The sequence below is a fragment of the Oncorhynchus mykiss genome, chromosome 6 (assembly GCF_013265735.2).
Source record: "Oncorhynchus mykiss isolate Arlee chromosome 6, USDA_OmykA_1.1, whole genome shotgun sequence".
Classification (NCBI taxonomy): Eukaryota; Metazoa; Chordata; class Actinopteri; order Salmoniformes; family Salmonidae; genus Oncorhynchus; species Oncorhynchus mykiss.
Genome location: NC_048570.1, coordinates 93,896,934 through 93,911,927, shown reverse-complemented (window position 1 = coordinate 93,911,927; position 14,994 = coordinate 93,896,934). Strand labels below are relative to the sequence as shown.

The following is a 14,994-nucleotide window of genomic DNA, read 5'->3' as shown; positions in this document are numbered from 1 at the left end:
GAACAACAGAGAGAAAGATAAAGCCCTGAACAGAGAGGGTGAACAACAGAGAGAGTGAACAGCAGAGAGAGAGAGATAAAGCCCTGAACAGAGAGAGAGAGAGAGATAAAGCCCTGAACAGAGAGGGTGAACAACAGAGAGAGTGAACAGCAGAGAGAGAGAGATAAAGCCCTGAACAGAGAGAGAGAGAGAGAGAGAGATAAAGCCCTGAACAGAGAGGGTGAACAACACAGAGAGAGAGAGAGAGAGAGATAAAGCCCTGAACAGAGAGGGTGAACAACACAGAGAGAGAGGGAGAGATAAAGCCCTGAACAGAGAGGGTGAACAACACAGAGAGAGAGGGAGAGATAAAGCCCTGAACAGAGAGGGTGAACAACACAGAGAGAGAGAGAGAGATAAAGCCCTGAACAGAGAGAGAGAGAGAGATAAAGCCCTGAACAGAGATAGAGAGAGAGATAAAGCCCTGAACAGAGAGGGCGAACAACACAGAGAGAGAGAGAGAGATAAAGCCCTGAACAGAGAGGGTGAACAACACAGAGAGAGAGAGAGAGATAAAGCCCTGAACAGAGAGAGAGAGAGAGATAAAGCCCTGAACAGAGAGGGTGAACAACACAGAGAGAGAGGGAGAGATAAAGCCCTGTGAACAGTGGGGGGATTATGTAGTATGACTTCACTCCCAGTCACAGTCAGTCTCACAAAGGGACATTGATTTGAGATGTAACCAATGAAAGGACTCCAACAGTAGCCTACACTGTGACAATCTCAGAAGGTGCAACTGTTTGGATGTGTCCCAAATGGAACAGTATTCCCTATATAGTGGTACTACTATAGACCAGAGCCCTATTCCCTATATAGTGGTACTACTATAGACCAGAGCCCTATTCCCTATATAGTGGTACTACTATAGACCAGAGCCCTATTCCCTATATAGTGGTACTACTATAGACCAGAGCCCTATTCCCTATATAGTGGTACTACTATAGACCAGAGCCCTATTCCCTATATAGTGGTACTACTATAGACCAGAGCCCTATTCCCTATATAGTGTACTACTATAGACCAGAGCCCTATTCCCTATATAGTGGTACTACTATAGACCAGTGCCCTATTCCCTATATAGTGGTACTACTATAGACCAGAGCCCTATTCCCTATATAGTGTACTACTATAGACCAGAGCCCTATTCCCTATATAGTGGTACTACTATAGACCAGTGCCCTATTCCCTATATAGTGGTACTACTATAGACCAGAGCCCTATTCCCTATATAGTACACTACTATAGACCAGAGCCCTATTCCCTATATAGTGTTACTACTATAGACCAGAGCCCTATTCCCTATATAGTGGTACTACTATAGACCAGAGCCCTATTCCCAATATAGACCAGAGCCCTATTCCCTATATAGTGGTACTACTATAGACCAGAGCCCTATTCCCTATATAGTGGTACTACTATAGACCAGAGCCCTATTCCCTATATATTGGTACTACTATAGACCAGAGCCCTATTCCCTATATAGTGGTACTACTATAGACCAGAGCCCTATTCCCTATATAGTGGTACTACTATAGACCAGAGCCCTATTCCCTATATAGTGGTACTACTATAGACCAGAGCCCTATTCCCTATATAGTGGTACTACTATAGACCAGAGCCCTATTCCCTATATAGTGTACTACTATAGACCAGAGCCCTATTCCCTATATAGTACACTACTATAGACCAGAGCCCTATTCCCTATATAGTGTTACTACTATAGACCAGAGCCCTATTCCCTATATAGTGGTACTACTATAGACCAGAGCCCTATTCCCAATATAGACCAGAGCCCTATTCCCTATATAGTGGTACTACTATAGACCAGAGCCCTATTCCCTATATAGTGGTACTACTATAGACCAGAGCCCTATTCCCTATATAGTGGTAATACTATAGACCAGGGCCCTATTCCCTATATAGTGGTACTACTATAGACCAGAGCCCTATTCCCTATATAGTGGTACTACTATAGACCAGAGCCCTATTCCCTATATAGTGGTACTACTATAGACCAGAGCCCTATTCCCTATATAGTGGTACTACTATAGACCAGAGCCCTATTCCCTATATAGTGGTACTACTATAGACCAGAGCCCTATTCCCTATATAGTGGTACTACTATAGACCAGAGCCATATTCCCTATATAGTGGTACTACTATAGACCAGAGCCCTATTCCCTATATAGTGGTACTACTTTAGACCAGAGCCCTGTTCCCTATATAGTGGTACTACTATAGACCAGAGCCCTATTCCCTATATAGTGGTACTACTATAGACCAGAGCCCTATTCCCTATATAGTGGTACTACTATAGACCAGAGCCCTATTCCCTATATAGTGGTACTACTATAGACCAGAGCCATATTCCCTATATAGTGGTACTACTATAGACCAGAGCCCTATTCCCTATATAGTGGTACTACTTTAGACCAGAGCCCTGTTCCCTATATAGTGGTACTACTATAGACCAGAGCCCTTTTCCCTATATAGTACACTACTTTAGACCAGAGCCCTATTCCCTATATAGTACACTACTTTAGACCAGAGCCCTATATAGTAGTACTAGAGCCCTCACTACCCGACTAAAAGCAGGTAAAACCCACTACCTGACTAAAAGGAGAGGTAAAACTTACTACCTGACTAAAAGCAGGTAAAACCCACTACCAGACTAAAAGGAGAGGTAAAACTCCCTACCCGACTAAAAGGAGAGGTAAAACTCCCTACCCGACTAAAAGGAGAGGTAAAACTCCCTACCCGACTAAAAGGAGAGGTAAAACTCCCTACCCGACTAAAAGGAGAGGCCAAACTCACTACCTGACTAAAAGGAGAGGCCAAACTCCCTACCTGACTAAAAGGAGAGTTAAAACTCACTACCTGACTAAAAGGAGAGTTAAAACTCACTACCTGACTAAAAGGAGAGGCCAAACTCACTACCTGACTAAAAGGAGAGGCCAAACTCCCTACCTGACTAAAAGGAATCCACGGATTACGGTACATACTTCTGCGCGCGAAATCCTCGTCATACCTGAACAGCAGACATTTTTAACATATATTCAATGGTTCATTGGATCAGTCTAAAACGTTGCACATACACTGCCGCCATATAGTTGCCAAAGTCTAAATTGCACCTGGGCTGGAATAATACATTATGGCCTTTCTCTTGCATTTCAAAGATGATGGTACAAAACAAATGTCTTTGGCCAATTTCTTTGTATTTTCTTTTACCAGATCTATTATGTTATATTCTACTAAATTAATTTAACCTTTCCACAAACTTCAAAGTGTTTCCTTTCAAATGGTACCAAGAATATGCATATCCTTGCTTCAGGTCCTGAGCTACAGTCAGTTAGATTTGGGTATGTCATCTCAGGCGAAAATTGAAAAAAAAGGGGCGGATGCTTGGTTAATGTACATGACATTATGTGATGACTGTATAGTGCTAATGTATAGGCAGCTGTCCAACATCATTGGATGTGGATGAGAGGAGGACGAGAAGGGGGAAGGGGATGACATACCACATTATTAACCCGGAGATATCCGCCTCCTGGCTGTTGTAAGACACGTGGGAATGAGAACAATTCAGGCTGCGTAGTCTGGTGTAGTAAAGAGTAGACGCTTCTCCATAGTAAGAATTAGCCATACAATTACAAGACAACAGCAAACAAGTGTACTGTATCCTACACACGCGGGACAACAGTCAAATGCGGATGAAAAGCTAAATAACATGTTGAAATCAATGAAAACCTATCAACAATGATGTTTTCTCTGTAATATTTAGGAGGATTTGATATATATTTACGAGTTGTTCAATGCGTAAATGCAATCATTTAGCCCATGTCGCCCAGTCTGTATGAAAGTTAAGTCATGTGTGTAAAAACACAACATTGTTTACATAAATCGTCTGTTCACTGCACTTCGTGTCTATAAATGAAACCTTGTAACGTTTCATAAAATAACATACCCACAATAACACCACGAACACCTATTCTATTTTTTTTTTTTAAGTAGTAAACGTAGTTGTTTTTCGAGCGCCTTACCTTGTAGACAAGGAACTTTCCTTCCAATAGTTTACAGATCCAAGGCAGTATGTCTCTCGCAGAGCGCCACGCTGACTCCCGTCCAAACAGAACCCAACACATTTACCGTAAAGGTATGACAAGCGGATTGCGCGGCGCAAAGGTATGTACCGTAATCCGCGGACTACACAACGCCTTCGAATAATTATTGATTGACAGGTTGAATGAATGCCATATTTCATGAATCAAAATCGTCCATTTTAGTTTTTAATCTGAATATATACAGTTATAATATACAGGTATATGCAACATATAGAGCTTACTTTACATAAAAATATATTGACAACCTTGCTATGATTAACATATCCAGTATTATAGCTCGTTTTTTCAGTTCGCTGCAGCTAGCGACAGGAAAGAGCTGCAACAAAACACTCAAACTGGACAGTTTTATCCTCATCTCTTCATTCAAAGACTCAATCATGGACACTTACTGACAGTTGTGGCTGCTTTGTGTGATGTATTGTTGTCTCTGCCTTTGTGCTGTGGTCTGTGCCCAATAATGCTACCATGTAATGTTGTGTCTCTCTTGTCCTGATGTGTGGTTTTTATCCCAGCCCCGGTCCCGCAGGAGGCCTTTTACCTTTTGGTGGGCCGTAATTGTAAATAATAATTTGTTCTCAACTGACTTGCCAAGTTAAATAATGATTAAATAAATAAAATAGCTTGTGGGGGAAAATTTATGTTGAGAAAGGCTAATGAAGGGAAGGTAGAAATATATATATATATATATATATATATATATATATATATATATATATAAAAAATAGATCCCACAGATACAATATTGATGTAGACAATAGGTAAAATACACAATATATATAATAGATACAATATAGATAATAGGTCAAATATACTATATAGATATAGACAATATAAACAATATAGACAATAGATATATAGATATAATATACGATATACAATACCAGTCAAAAGTTTTAGAACACCAACTCAAGGGTTTTTCTTTATTTTCTACATTGTAGAATAATAGTGAAGACATCAAAACTATGAAATAACACATATGGAGTCATGTAGTAACCAAAAAAAAAAGTGTTAAACAAATCCAAATATATTTTATATTTGAGATTCTTCAAAGTAGCCACTTTGCCTTGATGACAACTTTGCACACTCTTGGCATTCTCTCAACCAGCTTCACCTGGAATGCTTTTCCAACAGTCTGGAAGGAGTTCCCACATATGCTGAGAACTTGTTGGCTGCTTTTCCAACTCATCCCAAACCATCTCAATTGGGTTGAGGTCGGGGGATTGAGGAGGCCAGATCATCTGATGCAGCACTCCATCACTCTCCTTCTTGGTCAAATAGCCCTTACACAGCCTGGAGGTGTGTATGGGCAAATGATAGTCCCACTAAAACAAATGATAGTCCCACCAAGCCCAAACCAGAAGGGATGGCATAATCGCTGCAGAATGCTGTGGTAGCCATGCCGGTTAAGTGTGCCTTGAATTCTGTAGACTGTCTCATCGTCGCTGGTGATCAGGCCTACCACCGTCATGTCGTCAGCAAACTTGATGATGTTGTTGGAGTCGTCGTGGGTACACAGGGAGTACAGGAGGGGACTAAGCACATACCCCTGTCAGCGATGCCTACCCTCCCCACCCGGGGCCAGCCTAGCAGGAAGTCTAGCATCCAGTTGCAGAGGGAGGTGTCCAGCCCCAGGGTCTCAAGCTTGGAGGGGACTAAGCACATACCCCTGTCAGCGATGCCTACCCTCCCCACCCGGGGCCAGCCTAGCAGGAAGTCTAGCATCCAGTTGCAGAGGGAGGTGTTCAGCCCCAGGGTCTCAAGCTTGGAGGGGACTAAGCACATACCCCTGTCAGCGATGCCTACCCTCCCCACCCGGGGCCAGCCTAGCAGGAAGTCTAGCATCCAGTTGCAGAGGGAGGTGTCCAGCCCCAGGGTCTCAAGCTTGGAGGGGACTAAGCACATACCCCTGTCAGCGATGCCTACCCTCCCCACCCGGGGCCAGCCTAGCAGGAAGTCTAGCATCCAGTTGCAGAGGGAGGTGTTCAGCCCCAGGGTCTCAAGCTTGGAGGGGACTAAGCACATACCCCTGTCAGCGATGCCTACCCTCCCCACCCGGGGCCAGCCTAGCAGGAAGTCTAGCATCCAGTTGCAGAGGGAGGTGTCCAGCCCCAGGGTCTCAAGCTTGGAGGGGACTAAGCACATACCCCTGTCAGCGATGCCTACCCTCCCCACCCGGGGCCAGCCTAGCAGGAAGTCTAGCATCCAGTTGCAGAGGGTCCAGCCCCAGGGTCTCAAGCTTGGAGGGGACTAAGCACATACCCCTGTCAGCGATGCCTACCCTCCCCACCCGGGGCCAGCCTAGCAGGAAGTCTAGCATCCAGTTGCAGAGGGAGGTGTCCAGCCCCAGGGTCTCAAGCTTTGAGGGGACTATGGTGTTGAACGCTCTGTAGTTAATGAACAGCATTCTCACATAGGTATTTTCCTCTCATCTAGGTGGGTGAGGGCAGTGTGGAGTTGCAACTGAGATTGTGTAGTCAATGGGTCTGATGGGGGCGGTATGCAAATCGGAGTGGGTCTGCGATGATGGAGTTGATGTGTGCCATAGCCAGCCTTTCAAAGCACTTCCTGATTACAGATTGTGAGTGCTACAGGGCTGTAGTCGTTGTGGCAGGAAGCCCTTAAAGAGCTCTTGGGAACAGGAACGAGGGTGGTCAACTTGAGGACGTGGGGATTAACAGACTGGGACAAGGACAGGTTGAAAAAAAATGACCATGAATATGCCTGCCAGCTGTTTTCTTCGCGTGCTCTGAAAATGCGCCATGGGATACCGTCCGGCCTCGCGGCCTTGTGAGTGTTGACCTGATTAAAGCCTTACGACACGTGGGCCTCGGAGAGTGAGATCACCTAGTCCCCTTGCTCGGCCGGGGGGCTCATGCACGGTTCTGTGTTTTTTGTCAAAGTGTGCATAAAATTAGTCTGGCCTTTTGGTAGATGACGGCTGGGTCTTCCTTTGAATTCCGTAATGGACTCTAGCCCCTGCCACATGGGTCGGGCATCAGAGCCTGTTATAATAGGATTCCATCCTTGTTCCTATACGGTCCTTTTGCTTGTTTGATGGCTCTGCGGAGGACGTAGAGGGACTTTTTGTACCTGTTCGTATCTTCAGCCGTAGCCTCTGGGTTGGCTGCGATAGCCCTGTGTGCAGTAGCAGTCCTGTAGCGTAGCCTCTGGGTTACCTATTCCCTATATAGTGGTACTACTATAGACCAGAGCCCTATTCCCTATATAGTGGTACTACTATAGACCAGAGCCCTATTCCCTATATAGTGGTACTACTATAGACCAGAGCCCTATTCCCTATATAGTGCACTACTATAGACCAGAACCCTATTCCCTATATAGTGGTACTACTATAGACCAGAGCCCTATTCCCTATATAGTACACTACTATAGACCAGAGCCCTATTCCCTATATAGTACACTACTATAGACCAGAGCCCTATTCCCTATATAGTACACTACTATAGACCAGAGCCCTATTCCCTATATAGTGGTACTACTATAGACCAGAGCCCTATTCCCTATATAGTGGTACTACTATAGACCAGAGCCCTATTCCCTATATAGTGGTACTACTATAGACCAGAGCCCTATTCCCTATATAGTGGTACTACTATAGACCAGAGCCCTATTCCCTATATAGTACACTACTATAGACCAGAGCCCTATGCCCCATATAGTGTACTACTATAGACTAGAACCCTATTCCCTACATAGTGCACTACTTTTGACCAGAAGCAGTGCACTACATAGGGAGCCATTTGGGAAGCACACTCATTGGGTCACCTGCAGAGGAAATATGAGTTGCTGTTTTAAACCCATAGATGTTAAAAAATGTAGCTGATAGGAACCCGGTGTGGTCGTCTGCTGCAATAGCCAATCCCTGACGAGGATCGACGAGTTGTGCTTTCCCCGAGACGTCATTCTGCACATCACTGTGTGTACTACTGTGTGTACTACGCCTATAATGTATTTGAGAAGAACAGAATATGATGTATTTGAGAAGAACAGAATGTAATGTATTTGAGAAGAACAGAATGTGATGTATTTGAGAAGAACAGAATGTGATGTATTTGAGAAGAACAGAATATGATGTATTTGAGAAGAACAGAATGTGATGTATTTGAGAAGAACAGAATATGATGTATTTGAGAAGAACAGAATGTGATGTATTTGAGAAGAACAGAATGTGATGTATTTGAGAAGAACAGAATGTGATGTATTTGAGAAGAACAGAATGTGATGTATTTGAGAAGAACAGAATGTGATGTATTTGAGAAGAACAGAATGTGATGTATTTGAGAAGAACAGAATATGATGTATTTGAGAAGAACAGAATGTAATGTATTTGAGAAGAACAGAATGTGATGTATTTGAGAAGAACAGAATATAATGTATTTGAGAAGAACAGAATGTGATGTATTTGAGAAGAACAGAATGTGATGTATTTGAGAAGAACAGAATGTGATGTATTTGAGAAGAACAGAATGTGATGTATTTGAGAAGAACAGAATATAATGTATTTGAGAAGAACAGAATGTGATGTATTTGAGAAGAACAGAATATAATGTATTTGAGAAGAACAGAATGTGATGTATTTGAGAAGAACAGAATGTGATGTATTTGAGAAGAACAGAATATAATGTATTTGAGAAGAACAGAATGTGATGTATTTGAGAAGAACAGAATATAATGTATTTGAGAAGAACAGAATGTGATGTATTTGAGAAGAACAGAATATAATGTATTTGAGAAGAACAGAATGTGATGTATTTGAGAAGAACAGAATGTGATGTATTTGAGAAGAACAGAATATGAGTTGTCCTTCTGTTTGTTACCTGGCTATGTTCCGTGCCATATATGGGCTGTAGGCTGACAAGATGTGATTATAAGTCCCGGGACAATATTTTACTATACTTCCACCGGCATGGGAGTAGTTCTCTGACCAGGGAGTAGTTCTCTGACCAGGGAGTAGGTATCTGACCAGGGAGTAGTTCTCTGACCAGGGAGTAGTTCTCTGACCAGGGAGTAGGTCTCTGACCAGGGATTAGTTCTCTGACCAGGGAGTAGTTCTCTGACCAGGGAGTAGTTCTCTGACCAGGGAGTAGGTCTCTGATCAGGGATTAGTTCTCTGACCAGGGAGTCGTTCTCTGACCAGGGAGTAGGTCTCTGACCAGGGAGTAGGTCTCTGACCAGGGAGTAGGTTCTGATATCCTGGTCTGGCCTGATGGTTCTGATATCCTGGTCTGGATGGATGGTTCTGATATCCTGGTCTGGACAGATGGTTCTGATATCCTGGTCTGGATGGATGGTTCTGATATCCTGGTCTGGACAGATGGTTCTGATCTGAACAGCCAGTAGAATGCTGAGCTTTATGACCAAAGCCATTCTACTCAGAGATGTCTGGCTGACGGTAACATACACATACACTCTCACATACACTCTCTCTCTCTCTCTGCTTCTGTTTTAAGATATAACACATACAAGCCAGTGGATCTTATATGAATGCTTCCTGTGACCTTTCCACTTTGAAAATGCAGTTTACTTTTCATCCGTTTTCCTCTGAGATGGCGACAAATAGATGCTTTTTTTTTTTTTTACTTTGTGGTCTGATGATTCTGTATCTACTGCTGGGCAAAGGCCATTTATTTGATTCAGTGTTCCTCTGTGTTAATCTGTTTTATTACATCTTACAAAGAAACATCTGCCGACAGTTTCCCTCAACCATTATTTTTACAGGTTACTCTACTGGCAGGCAAGAGATGGAGGAAGGGTGGGTTAAGAGATGGAGGGAGGGAGGGTTAAGAGATGGAGGGAGGGAGGGTTAAGAGATGGAGGAAGGGTGGGTTAAGAGATGGAGGAAGGGTGGGTTAAGAGATGGAGGGAGGGAGGGTTAAGAGACGGAGGGAGGGAGGGTTAAGAGACGGAGGGAGGGTTAAGAGATGGAGGGAGGGTGGGTTAAGAGATGGAGGGAGGGAGGGTTAAGAGATGGAGGGAGGGAGGGTTAAGAGATGGAGGGAGGGTTAAGAGACTGGGAGGAAGGGCTGAGAGACAGGGAGGGAGGGTTAAGAGATGGAGGGAGGGTGGGTTAAGAGACTGGGAGGAAGGGCTGAGAGACAGGGAGGGAGGGTTAAGAGACAGGTAGGGAGGGCTGAGAGACTGGGAGGGATAGAGGGCTAAGTACATGTGTCTGTCTGTCTCTAGGAGAGAGGGCTAAGTACATGTGTCTGTCTGTCTCTAGGAGAGAGGACTAAGTACATATGTCTGTCTGTCTCTAGGAGAGAGGGCTAAGTACATGTGTCTGTCTCTAGGAGAGAGGGCTAAGTACATGTGTCTGTCTCTAGGAGAGAGGGCTAAGTACATGTGTCTGTCTCTAGGAGAGAGGGCTAAGTACATGTGTCTGTCTCTAGGAGAGAGGGCTAAGTACATGTGTCTGTCTCTAGGAGAGAGGGCTAAGTACATGTGTCTGTCTCTAGGAGAGAGGGCTAAGTACATGTGTCTGTCTCTAGGAGAGAGGGCTAAGTACATGTGTCTGTCTCTAGGAGAGAGGGCTAAGTACATGTGTCTGTCTCTAGGAGAGAGGGCTAAGTACATGTGTCTGTCTCTAGGAGAGAGGGCTAAGTACATGTGTCTGTCTCTAGGAGAGAGGGCTAAGTACATGTGTCTGTCTCTAGGAGAGAGGGCTAAGTACATGTGTCTGTCTCTAGGAGAGAGGGCTAAGTGCATGTGTCTGTCTCTAGGAGAGAGGGCTAAGTACATGTGTCTGTCTCTAGGAGAGAGGGCTAAGTACATGTGTCTGTCTCTAGGAGAGGGCTAAGTACATGTGTCTGTCTCTAGGAGAGAGGGCTAAGTACCTTTCAAGGCCTTGTAACTGTAGTTTTACTCTAAACCATGTTAAAAAAATACCAATAATTACTTTTTTCCTTGGAAAAATGCCCCATTTTGGAATGTCCCATGTCATTTTCCTGACTTCTAGGAAGATTTTAAACCAGTTAACCCCAAACTTCCCACCATCATCTCCATCTCCCTGTGCAGCCCGAACAGAGGGTCTAGAGGCCTAACAGAGGGGATGGAGGCCTAACAGAGGGGATGGAGGCCTAACAGAGGGGATGGAGGCCTAACAGAGGGGATGGAGGCCTAACAGAGGGTATAGAGGCCTAACAGAGGGTATAGAGGCCTAACAGAGGGGATGGAGGCCTAACAGAGGGGATGGAGGCCTAACAGAGGGTCTGGAGGCCTAACAGAGGGGATAGAGGCCTAACAGAGGGGATAGAGGCCTAACAGAGGGTCTGAAGGCCTAACAGAGGGGATAGAGGCCTTACAGAGGGTCTGGAGGCCTAACAGAGGGGATGGAGGCCTAACAGAGGGGATGGAGGCCTAACAGAGGGGATGGAGGTCTAACAGAGGGTCTAGAGGCCTAACAGAGGGTATAGAGGCCTAACAGAGGGTATAGAGGCCTAACAGAGGGTATAGAGGCCTAACAGAGGGTATAGAGGCCTAACAGAGGGCCTGGAGGCCTAACAGAGGGGATGGAGGCCTAACAGAGGGGATGGAGGCCTAACAGAGGGTCTGGAGGCCTAACAGAGGGTCTGGAGGCCTAACAGAGGGGATAGAGGCCTAACAGAGGGGATAGAGGCCTAACAGAGGGGATAGAGGCCTAACAGAGGGGATAGAGGCCTAACAGAGGGGATAGAGGCCTAACAGAGGGGATAGAGGCCTAACAGAGGGGATAGAGGCCTAACAGAGGGTCTGGAGGCCTAACAGAGGGGATAGAGGCCTAACAGAGGGTCTGGAGGCCTAACAGAGGGGATGGAGGTCTAACAGAGGGGATGGAGGTCTAACAGAGGGTCTAGAGGCCTAACAGAGGGTATAGAGGCCTAACAGAGGGTATAGAGGCCTAACAGAGGGTATAGAGGCCTAACAGAGGTTATAGAGGCCTAACAGAGGTTATAGAGGCCTAACAGAGGGTATAGAGGCCTAACAGAGGGCCTAGAGGCCTAACAGAGGGGATGGAGGCCTAACAGAGGGGATGGAGGCCTAACAGAGGGGATGGAGGCCTAACAGAGGGGATGGAGGCCTAACAGAGGGGATGGCGGCCTAACAGAGGGGATGGCGGCCTAACAGAGGGGATGGAGGCCTAACAGAGGGGATGGAGGCCTAACAGAGGGGATGGAGGCCTAACAGAGGGGATGGAGGCCTAACAGAGGGGATGGAGGCCTAACAGAGGGGATGGAGGCCTAACAGAGGGGATGGAGGCCTAACAGAGGGTCTAGAGGCCTAACAGAGGGTTTGGAGGCCTAACAGAGGGTCTGGAGGCCTAACAGAGGGTATAGAGGTCTAACAGAGGGGATAGAGGTCTAACAGAGGGGATAGAGGCCTAACAGAGGGGATAGAGGCCTAACAGAGGGGATGGAGGGCTAACAGAGGGGATGGAGGCCTAACAGAGGGGATGGAGGCCTAACAGAGGGGATGGAGGCCTAACAGAGGGGATGGAGGCCTAACAGAGGGTATAGAGGTCTAACAGAGGGTATAGAGGTCTAACAGAGGGTCTGGAGGCCGAACAGAGGGGCTGGAGGCCTAACAGAGGGTCTAGAGGCCTAACAGAGGGTCTAGAGGCCTAACAGAGGGTCTAGAGGCCTAACAGAGGGGATGGAGGCCTAACAGAGGGGATGGAGGCCTAACAGAGGGTCTAGAGGCCTAACAGAGGGTCTAGAGGCCTAACAGAGGGTATGGAGGCCTAACAGAGGGTCTGGAGGCCTAACAGAGGGTCTGGAGGCCTAACAGAGGGTCTAGAGGCCTAACTGTGATCCCCAGATTTACAAAGAGGGTGTGAACTGCCAGGAGATGCTCCAGTCTGAGGAGGGTGGGTAAGAATGTTCACACAATTAAGAACAGCAAATCTCAATGGTCACAACACACACACAATCAATTAAGGACAATCAGTAGGTCAACTAAGGTCAATCAGTAGGTCAACTAATGTCAATCAGTAAGTCAACTAAGGTCAATCAGTAGGTCAACTAAGGTCAATCAGTAGGTCAACTAAGGTCAAGCAGTAGGTCAACTAAGGTCAATCAGTAGGTCAACTAATGTCAATCAGTAGGTCAACGAAGGTCAATCAGTAGGTCAACTAAGGTCAATCAGTAGGTCAACTAAGTTCCATCATAAGTGAAAACATGCATCAGATTATTGAAAAGTCTTGAAGCTGAAATCCCCCCCCCCCCCCCTTCTGTTACACAGGTTCATTATAGGAGGATGTAACCTGCGTGGTAAAGACAGAGACAGCTCCCTCCGCTGGGTAGGGTTGTCCTTTCCTCCTGAATCCTCACCATTCTGGAATTAAACCTCCCTCTTTCTTTGGACTGACAAGCCCATTGTATTTCAGCTGTCTGTCACAGCCTGATCATTATAAAATACAGGATCATCACGGCAGACTGATTGACAGGTCCAGTTGTTTGGCAGTTCTCTGTTCCAGGAACATTTTAGTCATTTAGTATAATGTTCTTATCCAGAGTGACTCACAGTCAGTGTATTGAACTAAGCTAGGCTAGGCTACCACATATCACAGTCAGTGTATTGAACTAGGCTACCACATATCACAGTCAGTGTATTGAACTAGGCTACCACATATCACAGTCAGTGTATTGAACTAAGCTAGGCTACCACATTTCACCGTCAGTGTATTGAACTAAGCTAGGCTACCACATTTCACCGTCAGTGTATTGAACTAAGCTAGGCTACCACATTTCACCGTCATTGTATTAAACTAGGCTAGGCTACCACAGTCATTGTATTAAACTGAGCTAGGCTACCACAGTCATTGTATTAAACTGAGCTAGGCTACCACAATCATTGTATTAAACTAAGCTAGGCTACCACAGTCATTGTATTAAACTAAGCTAGGCTACCACATATCACAGTCATTGTATTAAACTAAGCTAGGCTACCACATATCACAGTCATTGTATTAAACTAAGCTAGGCTAGGCTACCACAGTCATTGTATTCAACTAAGCTAGGCTAGGCTACCACATATTACAGTCAGTGTATTAAACTAAGCTAGGCTACCACATATCACAGTTATTGTATTAAACTAAGCTAGGCTAGGCTACCACAGTCATTGTATTCAACTAAGCTAGGCTAGGCTACCACATATTACAGTCAGTGTATTAAACTAAGCTAGGCTACCACAGTCAGTGTATTCAACTAAGCTAGGCTAGGCTACCACATATTACAGTCATTGTATTAAACTAAGCTAGGCTGAGTTCCAGCTAAGACATGGTCAGTTCCAGGAGGTGGTGCTCGGCCTGTTTTTAGTTGATACATCAGTCATGTAAAACCTGCCAGGGGCTGTTGTTATGGAATAGGTCAAACCAGACAAACCATCCCCCAATCACTACATAGAAAACAACTTCCTGCTTAACCGCTGTATCCAGGCAACAGAGCCTAGTGAAAAATACATTAGTCCCAAGACTTAAAAAAAAAAGCCCTTTGAAAAAGACCTCTATCATGACTGCCAGGGGTACTCCGTACAACTGAGACGGCCCACTTCTACAGCCCTACTTATTGTGTTTCCTTCTCCCTGGTAGTTTGATCATTGGTATTGATTGGATGGGAAGTACATTCACTTGGGGTAGTATTCATTAGTGTACACCATAGGGAAAAACATTTATTATTGGGACACATTTTTTGGTAGATCCCTGCCGTTTGGTTCCTAGTGAATACGAGACCCAGGCTCCACGCTCAGTAGACTTAAAAGTATTGGAAACATTTCAGATACAAAAAAAAATGAGTTGAATAATTCCTTATTCTAACATGTTTAGAAGCAAGACATTAAC

The 14,994-nt window shown here is 45.1% G+C and overlaps 1 protein-coding gene across 1 annotated transcript in view; it reads right to left on the bottom strand.

Annotated features, from left to right (window-relative positions):
* LOC110519138 (tumor protein p53-inducible protein 11-like) overlaps window positions 1–4,201 on the bottom strand; it is a 107,699-nt gene extending 103,498 nt beyond the window's left edge. Inside the window, exon 1 of the mRNA XM_036981634.1 lies at window positions 4,080–4,201. The gene's annotated coding sequence lies outside the window, so the exon portion shown is untranslated. The remainder of the gene's footprint in view (window positions 1–4,079) is intronic.
* Window positions 4,202–14,994: the final 10,793 nt, after the last annotated feature.